Below are 14,248 nucleotides of genomic sequence, written 5' to 3'. Positions count from 1 at the left end.
AAACCCTGAGAATTACAGCTCATTTAAGCTAGAGTTCCTGGCAGTGGTGTGGGCAGTCACCGAACGCTTTAAGCACTACCTCGCTTCTTCCCGGTTCGTCGTGTACACAGATAACAACCCGTTGACACACCTGGACACAGCAAGACTCGGTGCCCTAGAGCAGAGATGGATGGCCCGTCTGTCCAACTACGAGTTCTCAATCAAATACCGGGCAGGACGCTCCAATACCAACGCGGACGCCCTGTCCAGGATGCCAAACCTACCGGACGTAGGAGAAGATCCAGAGGGACTGGAAGAAGTCGAACTCCCCGCGTTCCACCGTCATGGGACTATCCAGTATTCCCACCGGGTAAGGAGTAAGCAAGCTGCTACGTTTAATCCCTTGCCTCACTACAACTGGGCGGAAACGCAAGACAGTGACCCTGCCGTCCGACTGGTGAAGGAGATGCTGACTCGGCCAGAGGCTCACCTTGACCCAGACGCTCCGGAGGAAGCCAAGCAACTGTGGGCTGAGAAGAGTCGACTGTTCCTTTATAAGGGGAAGTTGTGCCGCCGAATGGTTAACTCCCGGACGCATGAACTAATCTGGCAAGTAGTGGTGCCACGGAGAGACGCAGCCGTGGTGATGGAGGCATACCACGACGGGGCTGGACACTTCGGATGGAAGAAGCTGGAGTTCCTGCTGCGCGGGCGGTTCCATTGGGTAGGCATGAGGGGAACCATCGAGAGGTGGTGCAGAGACTGTGGCCCGTGCAACCTGAGGAGGAAGGACCGTGCCAGCCAGAAGACTCCCCTGCAGTCCATCGTCACCCGGCAGCCGTTGGAACTGGTAGCCTTGGATCATGTAAAACTGACCCCAAGCAGAAGTGGCTACGTCTACGCACTAACCATCGTGGATCACTACTCCCGGTTCTTGGTTGTCGTCCCCGTCAAGGACTTAACAGCTCGAACAGCAGCTAGAGCCTTCCAGCAGCATTTCTGCCGTCCACACGGGTACCCGGACCAAGTGTTGACAGACCAGGGACCTGCCTTTGAAGCGGAGGTCTTCCAAGAATTCTGCACTCTGTATGGCTGCCGGAAGATAAGGACGACACCCTATCATCCGCAAACTAATGGACTTTGTGAGAAAATGAACCAGGTGGTGATAGATCTTCTGAAAACATTGCCCCTGGAAGAACGCAGTCTGTGGCCTGAGAGGCTGCCCGACCTAGTGGACCTATACAACCACATCCCGGTAGGTTCCACCAACTGTACCCCGGCTTACCTGATGAGGGCAAGACCTGGGAAGCTACCTGTTGACCTGGAGATGGGAGTCCTGACACCCGAGGACACTTTACCAGAAGCAGACTGGGACACAGAGAGGCAGCAGCAGTACCGGAAAGTACAGGAGAGCGTGGAGCGAAGTCTCTGTCAAGCTAGGGAAAGACAAGAGAAAACTTACAACCAGTGTGCTCCCGCTGTTCCCCTGGTACCCGGAGAGCAGGTCTTGAAGAGGAAAAGGCGGCTCCACAAGTTGGACGACCAGTGGGAGAAGGACCCGTACATCGTACTGCCCTCAAGCCACGACAACCCAAAGGTCTGTACCATCAGTAAAGACGGAGGGGAAACCACAACCATTGTATCCCGGGATCACCTGAAGAAGTGTCCCGAACAGCTACGGAACCCTGAAGAGGAACAAGAAGACCCTCGACCCGTAGAGGAAAGGGAAGATATGGTTAGTACTGTGCTCGGAGACTTCCCTCGGTCTTGGACTCAAGTCAATGGCGCAGTTGTGGTACCCGTACTGACCTTCCTCCAACCAGCATCCCAAGCACCTACGGAGCAACAGCTAGAGCTGGAAGAACAGCCGGTCCAGGAGGCAGAAGACCCCACACCAGCAGACCAGGAGGATCAACCCTCTGCTTATAGTGAACCTGCCATGCCTCTAGTGAGCCAAAGGGCCCGTGGACAGCTGCCCAGTTTACCCTTGACAGTTCCTACACCCTGTAGTTCGGGGCTAGACAGTCAGCTCCGTAGGTCCACTAGGGCCACTAGAGGCCAGTTACCCGCACGATGGAGGATTTGAAGTGTATAAGTTGTTTTATTTATGGTTACCTGTTTTTCTTGTTGCTTGTAAATAATTATGTGTTTCTAGTTATTTTTAGGAGTCCTTGGTGGATTTACCGGGAATCCTTGTACAATTAGTTGGAGCGTAACCCAGGATGGACTAAAAGACTGATAAGGACTCGGGGCAGGACAGACCCCTACCTGGTTACGTCTCCCTGTTTTGGTGAAATGGACACCTTTGTTTTCTTCAAAACTGCACCCGGTTGCGGACACGCCGTAACCATCTTTATGTGTTTTTCTTATTGTATTATTATTGTTTATACCTTGTTATGTTTTTTCTAAAAATATGTTTAGTCCCGGAGTACTAAAGTTCACTAGGGGGGAATGTGACACCCCAGGGGTCTGGTTGCCACAGTGATAGAGATATTACGTCTGAGAGCAGGTGGGAGGTCTCTTGGTCAGGGATCCTATGCATGCCACACCTCCTGCCCAGTCCTGGGAGGGGAAGAACTTCCCCTATATAAACCTAGGGCTGAGGCAGGGTTAGTGAGTAGAGAAGAAGTAGAGACAGAGAAGAGCAGCAGATATAGGAGAAGAACATCAGGAGCTCTGTGGGAGCAGTGCTATAAGGAGTCAGGGGCTGGCAGCTGCAGAGCTCGCCCTGACTGAGAAGCTATCACCGGACCCGGAGTCCGAGGCTGTGGGGACTAATCTTTACCCAGCAGCAGAAACCGCCCGGCAGGGGATTTCAGGTCCTCTGGCCAAGAAACCCGAAGGCACGGTCACACGCGTGGGACCAGCACCGCCGTCGTGGAGCGGACGCCACTAGAAGGCCCCGAGTCACCGGCCATACGGGTGAGCACCACACGGTACACTCAGGGACGTGGGCTACTTATACCCGCCTCTAGCAAGGTAGCCAGAAGAGTACAGTCAGTTTGGGAGGCCTACAACTCCGCCTGGCCAGGGGAGATCCCATCTGTTCAAGGACTGACCAGGCCCCGATCGCTAGCCAGTACTCCGGGAGGGTCTATCTTTATCACCAGTAAAGACCCTGAACTACACCGCATCGTCTCTGAGTGATTCCTGATACCCCCATCATCCACGTCGGCTGCCCTGAGGCCATACCCCTCCCGTTGGGGGTGATACTACCACGCTGCACAATCCTACCACCGGCCTCAGTGGTCTGCCCTGCAGCGGCAGCTCCTTCGCTGCATTCAACGGGTGGCGTAGTCGTCCAACATCTACCGCTAATACAACGCCACTTAGTCTGACTCCCTGGGCACGGACCGGGTCACCGCCACGAGACTACAACCCTCAACAGATCCGGCTCCGGGTAAGCTCCTGCATGCGCAACGCTGTGCGACACAGGCCCAGGGGTGCGTCAGAAGGATCATCTTTATTCTCATTTGCACAAGGAAAGACTAGAAGCAATGGGATGAAATTAAATGGGAGGAGACACAGATTAGATATTAGAAAAAACTTTTTGACAGTTAGGGTGATCAATGAGTGGAACAGGCGGCCACGAGAGGTGGTGAGTTCCCCTTCAATGGACGTCTTCAAACAGAGGCTGGACAGACATCTGTCTGAGATGATCTAGTGAATCCTGCTTTGAGCAGGGGGTTGGACCAGATGACCCAGGAGGTCCCTTCCAACTCTACCATTCTATGATTCTATGATTCCCTGTGGAGAAGACAACAGCAGATTACTACTTTAATTGCAAATTGTAATTAATAACCTCAATGCGGAGATGAATTTAGGATTGGCTTACGGTTCTTTAAACTCCAATTACTTTTCCAGGTGAAATGGACAATCATGTACAAAATAATGATATTGTAGAATAGTTTTACCCTTCAGCAAGTCACGTGCCATTCAATTCAATGTGTTGCCTCCCTATCATACCAATGTGGTTCCATGCTGCCCTGGCTTTAGGCTATGTTCACACTGCATTTTTGCAGTGTTTTTCCCACACAGAAATGGGCCAAAATGCTAGTGAATTCTTCTGCCACTAATGCAATGACAATCCTGAAGTGCTGTGCACATGATCAGGAATTTTCCTGGCAGGATTTGCATTGCACTTAAATCTGCAGCATGTCAATTCTTTGTGGGTTTTTGCCGCTTTTTTCACCCATTGAGTTGAATTCAGTCAGTCAAATCTGCAGCAAAAACGCAGGTATAAAAATATTTGCGGATTTGCTGTGTATTTGATTGACTCCATTTAAGTCAATGGGTCAAAAAGATGGCTAAAGCACACAAAGAATTGACCGCGAGTCACATGCGTCAGCTGATGAGAGACTACTCCTCCCATCAGCCTACAAGAGAGCAGGCGCCGCTGATGGGAGAAGTGGTCTCATCAGCAGACGCCTGTGCTCAAAGTAAAAAAAAAAAAAAGTTAAAATAAAATTGATATTAAAATAATATTATACTCACCTATTCGCCGTAATCTCGAGTGTCCCATGGCGATCGGATCACCCGGCAGCACTCTATACACTGACAGGAGCGTAATCGCTCCCGGCAGTGTTTAGCGCTGATCTGCCAGGACAGAGGTCACATTAGTTCATCAGCTGATGAGCTCCAGTGACCTTACTTACGACACAGAATTTTCTCACACAGCAGTGGTGCAGTAAGTAAGATCACCGGAGCTCATCAGCTGATGAACTCATGTGACCTCTGTCCCGGCAGCTCAGCGCTATACACGAACACAGGAGTGATTCCACTCCTGTATCAGTGTATAGCCTGCTATCCTTTAGAACATGTGCATCAGTGATTGCTGATGTGACTGCTCTAGAACTGACCCAGATCTTCATGGGACACTCTGGATTATGTCATCACAGCGGACAGGTGAGAGATATGATTGTAAAAAAAAAAAAATGAAAAACAGATGACAATGGCTTCAGCAGATTAGGCGTTAGGCGAGTATACTGTGTTTTTTATTCTTAAATAAATGATTAAAACAGTGTGGACTTTTATTTCAAATAAAGGATTTTTTTCAGGCCGTGTGTTTATTTAAAAATCTTTACTATGGGGTTAGTAATGGGGGTGTCTTTTAGACACCTCTCCATTACTAACCTTGGCTTCATGTCAGGTGCCGATACAAAGCTGACATGAACCCCAACTCTATTACCCCACTTGCCACCGCACCAGGGCAAGTGGGAAGAGCGAGGCTAAGAGACAGATTTGGTGCATCTTATGGATGCACAATTTCTGGGACAGCTAAGGGCCAATATTATTAGCTTTGGAGGGGCCAGTATCCATGGCCCCTTCCCTGGCTATTAATATCATCTCAAAGCTGTCTGTTTAGCCTTTGCTGGTTAGTTTTTATAGTGGGACCATATGTGTCAATTCTTTTCAGGGGGACTCCTGTAATCTAGCCAGTAAATGCTAATCAAACAGCTGTGGGCTGTTGTTAATACCCAGGGAATATTTTCAGCTAATGGATCCTTCCCTGGCTAGTAATATCAGCCCTCAGTAGTTGGCTTTCCCTCTGCTGGTTACAAAAAGGACGCGGGAGCCCACAGCATTTTTTTAATTTAATTCATTTTATTTCATAAACTCACCCGCAGCATGTCAATTTCTGTAGCTGTAGATTTTGACCGATTGAAATGTCATTACATGTGGTGGATCCGCATGTACTGACAAAACTGTGGCATTAGGGGTAATGGGATTAAGGGGTAATAGGATTAGGTGTTGCTGACACCAAGCCCTCGCTTTAGTAAGGAAGAGGTGTCAGCCAGACACCCTCATTACTAAACCTGTAAGTAAAGACTTAAAGTGTTTTATTCTCAGTGTGTGTTTATTTGAAATAAAACAGACACATTCTTTAATCATTTAAATTAACCCAATATACTCACCCCACGGTAATCCAAGGGTTAAAGCCATGTCCCACGTTTCTTTTTTCAAATATCTCTATTTAGCTCCAAAAAGCATTCATTGCTGCACAAAAACTCTTAAAAAAACAACAAACACAAAACGCAATGTTTTTGCTGCCACGAGATGCAGAAACCTTGCAGAAATTTCTGCAATCAAATATTCAACGTGCGCACATGACCTTAGAGTCATTCAGGGCATGTCAATCTACATCAGTCACAGCATAAATTGACAAGCTGCATATTGCAAGTCCAATTTATACTACAGATATTCTTAATAGATCAAATGTGGCTGTGATGCATTGGAAAGGGGTGAAGTTTAGACACAACCCTAAACCACTTGCAATGCACTGTGTAAGGAAAGAATGCTGCAAAACAAGAATGCTTTAACGAAAAAAAAACAGAAGTGTGAATAGTTTATTTTTATCAATTAATACAATTAAAAGTGAATGAACAAATGAGCAGTATAAATCAAATCAATATATTTGATCAAATTAAAGTGGGGAGAGAAAGATAGGTGTCAGCAGCAGTTACAGACTGCATGCTTGCTAGGCAGAAGCAACTAAGTTATTGCATTTCTTGTGCAATCATTTATGTAAAGGAGGGGGGGATTTTTTAACTGTGACTGTATCTCACAAAGTGCACATGTCACATTTTAAATTAATGGGGGGCAGTTTTGAAATATATGGCGCATGACTCGGCACAATCCAGACAGAATGCTGTTGCTTCTAACAGCGACACTGTCAGTTTAAGGCCATGGCTCCACTATCAGTATTCGGTCAGTATTTTTTCTCAGGAGTGGCAGCCAAAACCAGGAGTGGGTGATAAATGCAGAATTGGTGACTTGTTTCTATTATACCCTTTCTCTGATTGTTCCTCTCCTGGTTTTGGCTCCCACTCCTGAGAAAAAATACTGACAGAATACTGACCAAATACTGATGGGGCTGTGGCCTAAGTCAGTGATCTGCAAAGAAATATGTCTGATCACAAATAACCAAGAGGGATGAGTTTTGGACCTTTAATTTAAATAAAAAACATGAAGTCTGTCAGTGCAACAGCCCAATAACAGCCTATTTAATAAGTTACCATCAGTTTATATGTTGAGGTCATGGACATTACTAAGGCTGTGACTGTGAAATAGTTAAAAAGATTGCATACAGTCCTATGAGACTTCAGATTACTACACACGTCTTTTCAGCGCAATTGAAGGCTTTGCTGCACATCGCAATACTGCAAACGAATGTATTTTGTACTTTGTTGGTAGCTGGCTATTTATGTTTTTTTTTCCTGGAGATAGCATTTTTCAAAAAATATTTCTCAGAATTACATTTAATAAGAGAGTAGATATGTTCCAGTCACATCCTGCCCTTTTATACTTTTAAGGTTGGAATTACAAATGCAATTTTTTTTAAAGCAACATCCAGGAGTAAAAGGAAGGAAAGACTGACGTGAACCTGGGATTAAAATCAGAATGATTTTGCCAGAAACCTGTCATAAAAACAAAACAAGCAGCCCCAAAAATAGTATTTTATAATGTTCAGAAAATGTGGTCACTGTTATTTTGTGTGACTTCCGCATATATACTTTAAGTGATGAAGTATTACAGCAGAATGTAAATATAAACCCAGAAAAGGAAACTTACCAGATTCACCGGACTGCTGACATTGCTGTTCATTAAACCCACAAGCCCATTAACCAGGTCACTAGTAGAGAGAAGAACCAGTACATTGTTAAGGTTTCTTAAAATCTGCCATTAGCTACTACGCTTTGGAACTAAGGTCTCTTGGTTTTGTCTTTCGTTAAGTGGTTGTCCGGTCTTCTCATGAAAGTCGGCAGTCCTCTATGTGACCTCAGACCAGACCTCTGAATCTTATCGGTGAGTGTACCACACGCTGTCAAGATTCTACTGGTGTGGTCAGTGACAGCAGGCAGTAATGTGACCGTAAGTAAGCGATTTGCATACTTCCGGCCACATTCTGACAAGACGTGCTCGGCCTCGCTCAATTAACATGTATTGGGGCCGAGCAGCTTTTACTAGCATATGACTGCATGTATGCAAAACTTATACTTTTAGTTATGTGACTGCCCGCTCTCGCCAGCGACACCAGAGAATCGAGATTGCAGACTTCTGAAATCTTACAGCGTGCGCTATCACATAGAATGACTGCAGCCTTTCATCAGAGGAGCAGACAAGTCCTATAACTAATACAAGTATATTGTATTGTCATAATGTGGCCTAGGCTGGTTATATTCAGCACTGCAGGCTGTGCACAAGGCATGACGGAGTCCACCTCTGTCATCAATTTTATTACAAGTCTGCAGTAAGGGTGAGATCAGACAAAAGTGTGGACAAAACTCTTCCCAACAGCAGTGACCAATGGCTACAGGATTTGTTAAACTAAATTTTGTGGCCTTTGGCCGCTGAAGGTTGGAAGTGTTTGGGTCGCACCGTATGCCAATTAATCGGTCCAAGAGGGAGATCAGAGATAAGCTGCCTAACTAACCCTTAGAAGGCAGTGAGACGACCGTATAAATCAGACTGCAATGCATGGAGTGGCCAGCTGGTCTCCCATATATTTCTATGAAGCGGTCACGCCTGGGTCAGGAGATCCTCCGGCCAGTCCATGCATTTCTGTCTGATCTTGGTCTGATTTATACAGTAGTCTGAATGCAGCCTTCAGGAAAGAAAGACCAAACACAGCAAGGTCTCACAAGTAAAGCAGACGGCAGGAAAGAAGAGTTTTGGTCATTCATTATTTAGGCTACATTCAGACAAAAAAAGATCAATAAATGGGTCCAACAGGTGTCACCTCAAAAAACATGAACGGGACCCTCTACATATCCCACAAAAGGAGAGCAGAAGGAACCAAGTGACAACTGAATGAATCATACAAGAAATAAACGTGACATTCAGACAAAGTGGATTTGTTACAGATTCAGTGGGTACAATAACTCACATGTAACAAACTAAAATTTAGCAGCATAAAATTACCTGGAGATTTCTGGCAAGATTGGTTTTAACTAATCCCTGGGGTGTGTTTATATAATCTTCCTGGCGATTTTGGATCAGAAAACGTCAGAAAAATAGTTTCTCAAAAATAGGAAGAGAAAAAAACAAAAACACAAAACTATGTCACTCACCCCGTGACTAAAAAGTTATTACTTTATTACATCCGGGCGGAGGAGACAGAAAATAGAGCGACGTCCGTATCACAATGCCAAGCACTTCATGCAGGCTGAATTTAGCGCATGGAGCGTGAAACAGCCGCCGCTCTTTCCTGTCTCCTCCGCCCGGATGGAATCTAGGAATCATTTTGAAGCCATGGGGTGAGGGCCACAGTTCTTCTCTCTTCCTATTTTTGATGTTGCCGGTCTCCTGTTCAGCACCACATGTGGCTATGTTATGACTGACTCAGGAATTAAAAAACGGTTACACTTTATACCAAGAATCAATAGTACACGTAAGAATAAGCATCTTTGTAATATTTCTTATCAGAGAGATTTGCTTCTTGCTCCGCCAAAATTGTTAAGTCTACCAAAATTCTGAATGTAGAAAGGAGGAGCTAGAGATAGAAGGAGAGGAGGAAGGAGGAGCTGTATTTCCATAGAAGCTTAGCAGCAGCACCTGCCATCTTCTCTCAGGAATGGAGCACTCGCCCTCACTGAAGACACATTTTACCTCAGAATTGAGAATTTTGATAAGGACTGATCAATTTTGGCAGAGAAAGAAGCAGATTTCTCTGATAATACTTATTACAAAGTTGTTTATTTTCATGTGCACTATTGATTTATGAAACAAAATTAAAATGTCAGTTACGCTTTAACCCCTTACTTACCGGGGACGTATTAGTACGCATATTTGCGTACCCCCCGTTCAGTGAGGGCTGCTGCGCTGAGCCCTCACTGAACGGAGCACATGTCAGCTGATTCTTACAGCTGACATGTGCCTGCAACAGCCGCGGGTGGAATCGCGATCTCCGACAGCAGCATTTAACGCGCGCTTCCGGGTAGCGCGTCATAAGCCTCGCCCACCGGCGACCCCGTCACGTGATCGCGGGTCGCCGATGGGCGTGCATGACAACCCAGGGTCTGCAGCAGACGCCTGTGGTTGTCATGATCTTGTCGCTATGAGCGCCACCTAGTGGTCGGCGCTAATAGCACAGGACCATTTCTGCTGCATGCAGGGGACCTGCTCGTCCCCTGTATGTAGCAGAGGCGATCGGACAGTTGCTGCTTCTAGTCTCCTATGGAGACTATAGAAGCATGCAAAAAGTAAAAAAAAAAAAGTTTTTAAAAAAAATATAAAAGTTTAAATCACCCCCCTTTCGCCCCATTCAAAATAAAATATATATAAAAAAAAAAAACACATACACATATTTGGTATCGCCGCGTTCAGAATTGCCCGATCTATCAATATAAAAAAAGAATTAATCCGATCGGTAAACGGCGTAACGAGAAAAAAATTCTAAACGCCAGAATTACGTTTTTTGGTCGCCGCAAAATTGCAATAAAATGCAATAACGGGCGATCAAAACATCGGATCTATTCCAAATGTTATCAATAAAAACGTCAGCCCGGCACGCAAAAAATAAGCCATCAACCAGCCCCAGATCACGAAAAATGGAGACGCTACGGGTCTTAGAAAATGGCGCTATTTTTTTTTTTTTTTTACCAAATTTTGGAATTTTTTTTTCACCACTTAAATATAAAAGAACCTATACATGTTTGGTGTCTGTGAACTCGTAATGACCTGTAGAATAAGAAGAGCAGGTCAGTTTTAGCATTCAGTGAACGTGGTAAAAAAATAAAATAAAAAACAACTGTGGTATTGCACTTTTTTTGCAATTTTACCGCACTTGGAATTTTTTTCCCGTTTTCCCGTACAGGATATGGTAAAACTAGTAATGGCGTTGACAAGTACAACTCGTCCCGCAAAAAATAAGCCCTCACATGGCCATATTGACCAAAAAATAAAAACGCTATGGCTCTGGGAACAAGGGGAGCAAAAACGAAAATGCAAAAACGGAAAATGCTCTGGGGCTTAAGGGGTTAACCCCTTCATGGCACTGGCCATACATATACGGCGCTGCAGGAGGTGCGTTCCGACAAAGCGCGGTGTACGGCAGGACGATCGTGTGGGCTCATACCGATGGCCGGCGCAGTTAAACGCGGGCGTCAGCTCTGTATGAGAGCCTACACCCTGCGGCAACGCCCACGATTGGTGCTAGCACCGATCAAGGGCGTTTAACCCTTCTAATGCTGCTTTCAATAGTGACAGCGACATCGATCGGCAAAGCAGAGAGCTCCCTCTGCTCAGATCTGCACAATGCCGCTGAACAAAACGCAATCAAAAAGTTGAAGGTAAATAAAAATTCATCTTGTCCCGCAAAACACAAGCCGCCATACAGCTCCAGCAACGCAAAAATAAAAAGCTATAGCTTTCAGAATACAGAGATGCAAAAAACAATTCTTTCTATAAAATAGTTTGTGTAAACACTGGAAAAAAAAAAAAGAAAATGTTGTATCACTGTAATCGTACTGACCCGAAGAATAAAGTTATCTGATCACTCACCACACCGTGAATGGCAAAAAAAAAAATCCCCAGAAACACATTTCTGTATCACTGGTTTTTGTTCATTATGCCTCCCAAAAATTGGAATAGAAAAACGATCAAAAAATGTTGTACCGAAAATGGTATTAATGAAAACGTCAACTCGTCCCGCAAAAAACAAGCCCTCACATGACTGTCGGCCGAAATATGGAAAAATTATAGCTTTCAAAATATGGTGATGCAAAAACTTTTTTTTTTTGCTAAAACTAAAGTCTTTTAGAGTGAGACGGCACCCAAACAAAACAAAAATATATAAATCTTGTATCACTGCAATTGCACCGACCAGAAGAATAAAGTCGTCTAATCAATTATATCACACGAGGAATGGCATAAAAAATAGATACAACCAATTCTTCACCTGCTGTTGATTTGTTCATTTTGCCTCCCAAAGATCGCAGTAAGGCTCAGCTCACATTTATCCTTCACACTGCACTGAGCACTTACACCAGGATTTCTGTGTGAATATCTGAAATACGTGATTTAGATGAAAACCCCCACGGAAGATTCCCTATAGTGAGGCAGATGGAGGCACTCTGGCCTATGATCCAGCAGTGCCAGTTTTTTTAAGCGCATACACATAAGCGTGGCCAACCACACAGTTTTGTGCACTTCTGAAAAGGACACCGCTGAACAGAGGCCAGACGGAGTACAGAGTAACTCTGCTGCCTCTTTATAGTGAACGGATCAGTCGGGGATTTCATCAGAATCACGTCATTCGGAGATTTAAATGGAGACCCCGATGCAAGTGCACAGAATAAATGTGATCCCAAATATTATGTAAAATGTTCCCAACAAAAGCTTCAACTCAATCCAAAAATCCAAAAAAAAAGCAAGTCTCCACTCAGGTAGTCATCTGTTAATGGAAACATAGGGAGCTTTCACGTTACTAGTAGCACAAAGGCTCTGGAAAAGTGCTATGGCTCTCTCCACCCCTCAAAAGAAATCCAGCAAATTCTGTACTCCCAAATCCTCATGCTGCCCCCTCCTTTCTCAGCCCCATAGTGTGCCTAAACTGTAGTTATCATTCACATTTGGCATTTCTGTAGCGATGGGAGCCCGCTTAATTTACAGGGTACATGTCTCCAGAAGCCTGAGCTGGGCACAATGTGTGGGTACTGCAACGTACTGGGCACTACGACGGCAAATTTCACTCAGCAACATACACTGCTGCTCGTTTCTGGCAAACATTCATGGAGTCAAATTCGTGACTTCACCTGTAGATAAATTCCCAGAGGGGTGTAATTTCCACAATGGGGTCATTTGAGGGGGATTCTGCTCTTCTGGCACATAGGGACTTCTGTATATGGAGTCTGCAAACTATTATACACTATTTTGTTCTCCAAGAGTCAAATAGCGCTCCTTCCCTCCAGCGTCTCGTCATATGGCTAAACCACATATGGGGTATTGCCCAAATTCAGCAGAAATTGTGTGACAAATTTTGGTGCCATTTTTACCAATTTCCCCATGTGAAAATGTAAAATCTGGAGCTAAAACAAAATTTTTGTGGTAAAAAAGTAATTATATTTTCTTTACTGCCCAATGGTATAAGGTTCTGTGACACACCTGTGGTGTCAATTAATCTAGGCGTGCATCAATCATATTAATTGAGAGGTATAGTTTGTAAAATGAGGTCTATTATGGGGGGAGGGGGGTTTGTGGTTCTGGCACCTTGGGGGCTCTGCCAATGTGACATGGCACCCTCAAACCATTCCAGCTAAATGTTCACTACAATATGGTGCTCCTTCCTCAAGAGGGATAGTTTCCAAAATGGAGTCACTTGTGGGGGGTTTCTGCTGTTTTGGCATGTCAAGGGGTCGTCAAATGTGACATGGCATTTGCAATCTGTTCCAGCCAAAACAACAGAATTCAATTAGGGCTCCTTCCCTTCCCAAACAGTAGTTTTCCACCACATTTGGGGTTTTGGTGTACTCAGGACAAGATTTCACAACAGACTGAACTGTCCATTTTCTCCTGTTACCCTTGTGAAAATTAAAAATTTGGGGCTGAAGTAACATTTTTGTGGGAAAAATGTATATTTTCATTTTCATGGCTCAACGTTATAAAATTTTGTGAAGTACCAACGGGATTAAGGTTCTCACTACACATCTAGATAAAATCCTTGAGGGGTGTAGTTACCAACTTGGGGTCACTTATGGGGGGTTTCCACTGTTTAGACACATCAGCAGCTATGCAAATAGTACATGGCGTCCGCCATCTATTCCAGCCAATTTTGCGTTCCAAAAGTCAAATTGGCGCTCCTTCCTAACCAAGCCCCGCTCCCAAAACAGTTTTCACCACAAAATTTGGGGCTAAATGAACATTTTTGTGGGAAAATGTAAATTTTTTTCCTTCCACATTTCTTTAATTCTTGTGAAGCACCTAAAGGTTAATAAACTTCTTGAATGAGGCATTGAACACCTTGAGGGGTGCAGTTTTTAAAATGGAGTCACTTGTGTATTTTCTATCATATATGCCTCCCAAAGTCACTTCAAATATGATGTGGTCCCTGAAAAAACAAAACAACCCTCTCCCCCAAATGTTTCAATAATCATGCTGATTTAAAGTAAAGTAGACATGTGAAAAATGTTCCATATTAACAATTGTGTGTTTAAGGGCATAAAAATTAAAAGTTTGGAAATTGGGCAAAAAGTGTGAACATTTTGCAATTTCCGATATTTTCACAAATAGCGAACAAATTTTACCACCATCATGAAATACAAGGTCACGA

The 14,248-nt window shown here is 44.6% G+C and overlaps 1 long non-coding RNA gene across 2 annotated transcripts in view; it reads right to left on the bottom strand.

Annotated features, from left to right (window-relative positions):
* Positions 1–14,248, bottom strand: part of LOC141156563 (uncharacterized) — a 118,451-nt gene that overhangs the window by 13,058 nt on the left and 91,145 nt on the right. For both annotated transcript variants that reach the window (XR_012247677.1, XR_012247676.1), the window contains exon 3: positions 7,552–7,612. This is a non-coding gene — a long non-coding RNA (uncharacterized lncRNA). The remainder of the gene's footprint in view (positions 1–7,551; positions 7,613–14,248) is intronic.

The sequence above is a fragment of the Phyllobates terribilis genome, unplaced genomic scaffold (genome assembly GCF_046119375.1).
Source record: "Phyllobates terribilis strain yellow unplaced genomic scaffold, ASM4611937v1 Scaffold_8__6_contigs__length_399053987, whole genome shotgun sequence".
Taxonomy (NCBI): Eukaryota; Metazoa; Chordata; class Amphibia; order Anura; family Dendrobatidae; genus Phyllobates; species Phyllobates terribilis.
Note: the sequence above shows the minus strand (reverse complement) of the source record. Positions and strands in the feature narration are given on the sequence as shown.